A 4,492-nucleotide genomic window follows, 5' to 3' on the forward strand; every position below is an offset into this window, starting at 1 on the left:
CCCCATTTGCAGGGTTACTACTGAATCCCTTGTTCAAAGGATCAAATGAGCCTGAATCAAAAAGGCTTAAGTGATCTGATCCACTGTTTCACAATTCCCATGTATAGGGGATAGTCACCTGTGCAAGCAATACTCATGACTTAGAAATGTCACCCCAAAAAACAAAACTTGTCATTTTATTTAAATGGCATTTCCTGAAGAGTGTACATCTATATACTACAAAACCGCAGAAAGCACATGAAATTAAATAACTTGCAAATTAATGATTTTATTGTTAACATGAGTGCTGAATTTTAGTGAAGCTGGACATTGAGTACATGTGTCACCAGATCTCCCTCTAGCTACTGAACAAAGATTGCACTCTAGGGATAGTCGTCCGTATCGATAATGAGAAGGACCTTTTCAATACGAGGAAGTGTGCTCTGTACTACTACACGCCTCTGACTCTTCCTCTCTTCTGCTCTCCGATGGACGAACCATGTCTAAAATCAGAGGAGGACAGGATTGGATTTAGCATTGGCTTCCACCCCAGAGCCAAGAGATAAAAACCACTTTAAGACACATAACACTGACTTTCTATTCAGCTCATAAAAGCAAATACCAGCTGTGTGTCAACTTCTGCAATAGGCCATGATTTTGTGTTTTTTTCCAGCAGTATACACGCTTCAGTGGTTTCTTTTCTATTGGATGGAAAGCTTAGATAACAACTTGTTCTAGGTCCTTGATATTAATTCAATACACGGTAACTGGATAAGGAAAGTCTTCATTCTGACATTTGACCATCAGCTGTAGAATATCCTCCTCACTAGTGATACATTCCTCTTGTTTGGGCAGAGATTGTAGATCACCAAATGTTAGCACATTTTAAAGGCCTATGGAGGAGCTTTCTGTTTGTAAAAGTAATCTTCACTATGAAGTAATCAACAGAAACAAGTATGGGAGATGTTTAGAAAGAAAATAGCCTTCAAGAGTGCCAATGGAATTGTTGGTGCTTGAAATTTCAGGAGAGCAAACAGGTGGTAGGCAGAAATGGCATGGACAATGGTTTGACATCACAGCCTCCAGTGTTTGTGAAGGTTGACAAATTTAACCTAATGACATACAGGACACTGAAAACTTTGCCATCTCCAGGAGTTCAGCAGAAAGGGTAACTTCCACCCATGGTTAATCTGAACAGAATATGTTCTTTCATGAACAATATATGTTCACAGTAAATCTGAACAGTATATTCTTTCATGTTATACAAAGTTCTCCATGATGAGGACGACAAATAATATCTCTGCTTCAGCTATATTTGTAGAATCCTATCCAGCACAGAGGGCACACTAGGACATCTTAATCAGGACATCTAAAGCCCATCATTCTTCAAAAGACAAAGAGTAAGATGGTCCACAATAGTGTTGGGAAAGTAGTCATAAATCAGCTCTTCCTAAATATGGTCTAGCTATGGAAATACAGTCACAGTTACCTGTTAGATGTCACCATCCTCTCAGGCTCCTAGTGAATGAGGGTCCATTTTATTGGGAAGTTCTCAAACTGCACATTAATGACTCCATGTACTTTCTCTCCCTACCTATTATGTGGATGTATAGTCTAAAGAAGACAAACCAAAGGAAGCCCTACTTCCATCATGATGCCTCCATGAACTCAAATAAAGCCCCAGTGGCTGACTCATGTGGTCTCACATTAAGTCAGAATTCCCCGTGTTTGATTCCTAAAGCCTATCTATTACGTTTGTAAGAGGAAAGGGGAAATCAGAAATGAGGCTTTTGGAAAGTTACACTGAAGAGTGTCCAAACAGGAGACCATGGGTGTTTTCTCTTGTGTTTTATGTCCACCTTCTCTCTGTAGCTGCAGTGCATCAGGCTCGCTAGAGCTGCTGTGCATCAGCCTCTCTAGAGCTATAGTGCATCAGGCTCTCTAGAGCTCCAGTGCATCAACGTCTCTAGAGCTGCATTGCATCAGTATGTCTAGAGCTACAGTGCATCAGTCTGTCTAGAGCTGCAGTGCATCAGTCTCTAGAGCTGCAGTGCAACATTCTCTCTAGAACTGCAGTGCATCATTCTCTCTAGAGCTGCAGTGCATCATTCTCCAGCGCATCAGCTTCTAGAGCTGCAGTGCATCAGCCTCTCTAGAGCTATAGTGCATAAGCCTCTAGAGCTGCAGTGCATCAACCTCTCTAGAGCTGCAGTGCATCAGCCTCTCTAGAGCTGCATTGAACAGCATTTCTAGAGCTGCAGTGCATCAGCATTTCTGGAGCTGCAATGCATCAGCCTCTCTAGAGCTGCAGTGCATCAGCCTCTCTAGAGCTACAGTGCATCAGCATTTCTAGAGCTGCAGTGCATCAGCCTCTCTAGACCTGCAGTGCTTCAACATCTCTAGAGCTATAGTGCATCAGTCTCTCTAGAGCGGCGTGCACCAGCCTTTCTAGAGCTGCAGTGCACCAGCCTCTCTAGAGCTGCAGTGCATCAGCCTCTCTAGAGCTGCAGTGCATCAGCCTCTCTAGAGCTGCAGTGCATCAGCATCTCTACAGTTGAAGTACATCAGCCTCTCTAGAGCAGCAGTGCATCAGCCTCTCTACAGCTGCAGTGCATCAGCCTCTCTAGCAAAGGATAACCAGGCTACAATCCACAACCCAAGAGAAGTTAGGTAAAGAGAAGGACCCTAAGACAAACATGCATGGATCACCCCAGGAAGTGAAAGTGTTTAAGATCTCCTGGGTAAACTGGGAAGGGGTTAGAAGGGTGGGGATGGGGGATGGGAACATGAGGGATCTGGATGGTCAGGTTGGAGGAGGGATGGAAAGGGAGAGCAATGAAAGAGCTATCTTGAGAGAGCCATTATGGGGTTAGGGAGAAACCTGGTGCTAGGGAAATCCCCAAGAACCCACAAGGATGACTCCAGCTTATACTCCTAGCAATGGTGGAGAGGGTGCCTTAACTAGCCTTCTCCTGTAGTCAGATGGGTGACTACCCTAATTGTCATCTAGAACCCACTTACAGTGACTGGTGGAAGCAGATGTAGAGATCCACAGCCAAGCACTTGGCTGAGCTCCTGGAGTTCAGTTGAAGAGAGGGAGGAGGGATTATATGAGCAAGGGGCATCAAGACCATGATGGGAAAAACCACAGAGACAGCTGACCCGAGTTAGTGGGAGCCCACGGACTCTGGACTGACAGCTGGGGAGCTTGCATGGGACCAAACTAGACCCTCTGAATGTGGGTGACAGCTGTGTGGCTTGATCTCTTTGTGGGGTCCCTGACAGTGTGACCAGGACTAATCCTGGGTACATGAACTGGTATTTTAGAGCCGATTCCCTATGGTGGGATGCCTTGGTCAGCCTTGATGCAGGGGGGAGAGGCGTGGTCCTGCCCCAACTGAATGTACCAGGCTTTGTTGACTCAAATTGGAGGCCTTACACTCTATGAAGAGTAGATGTGGGAGTGGGGTGGGGTGGAGATGAGAGTAGGAGATGGGGAAGGGGGGAACTGTGGTTGGTATGTAAAATGAAAAAAATCTTGAATAAAAAAAAGTGCCTAGAACAAGGCTTCCCAAGACCTGAGGAAGGCTGCAGATTGACTGTTCAATGTCTTTGCTTGGATTTACTGACCTTCACTTTGACTTCAGGAATATTCAAAGCTTGTGCAAGTTCTTTCCTGTGGAAAGAAAACCACAAATGTTTAGCATGCCGTGGTTTGCATGAACTGCAAAGTCATAAATGATTTCTATGCTTTTTTAATATTGCTATCTTCCCTCAACCCCCCATTTAACATTCATTCTCAGAACTAGTCTTGCTTTTGAAATGGTTTCACCCCTTATAAAAGTTTCTAAACAATAAAGATTTTAATTTTAACACATTATCAAAAATTAAAAATAAATGCCAAAGTGTATGCTGAGCAAATTGTACTAAATTAAAAAACAGCACCAGGGTAAGGGAATGGGAAAACGAAAGGAGTTGATGGATAGGTACACAGTCCCTGAAAAGATGAGGAGACTACTGGTGAGGAGGTCACCCAACAAAGTGTAAATCCTTAACACTGGTGAACTTTACACTAGTGAGTATTTTGACACACTATACTCATGTCCCTATATTTTACAGAAATTAAAAAATGACTCGAAATGAGTGGTGTTGACTATGTACACTTGTTTGGGGCCAACACTACACGCTAATACTGACTTTTACCCCTACACAAGGCACCCTCCTGTACCCACCACCTAGGGAGAAGACAGCAGTGGCTTAGGGAGGGATGACAGGAAACCAGGGCCTGGATGAACAAAAGGACATCTCAACCTGAGACAACAGGGAGGTTGGGGACAGCTCCTGGTGCAAGACACATACCTGGCAAGCGCATCTGGGTACTGGGTTTCTTTGAACAATTTTTCCATTTCCTCAACCTGCCCCAGTGTGAACTTCAATGTGGTTCGCCGCCGCCTTAGTGATGAACGGCGCCTCGGAATCCTAATCACAGCCTCGGCTGAGGGCCTTGGCACCT

The 4,492-nt window shown here is 44.5% G+C and overlaps 1 long non-coding RNA gene across 1 annotated transcript; it reads right to left on the reverse strand.

Moving 5' to 3' along the window:
• Positions 1-248: 248 nt before the first annotated feature.
• On the reverse strand, positions 249-4,492 carry LOC131899368 (uncharacterized). The gene is made up of 3 exons (XR_009376081.1): positions 4,339-4,492; positions 3,610-3,655; positions 249-482 (listed from the first exon to the last, which is right to left on the reverse strand). It is a non-coding gene; the product is annotated as an uncharacterized LOC131899368 (long non-coding RNA).

The sequence above is a fragment of the Peromyscus eremicus genome, chromosome X (genome assembly GCF_949786415.1).
Source record: "Peromyscus eremicus chromosome X, PerEre_H2_v1, whole genome shotgun sequence".
NCBI lineage: Eukaryota > Metazoa > Chordata > Mammalia > Rodentia > Cricetidae > Peromyscus > Peromyscus eremicus.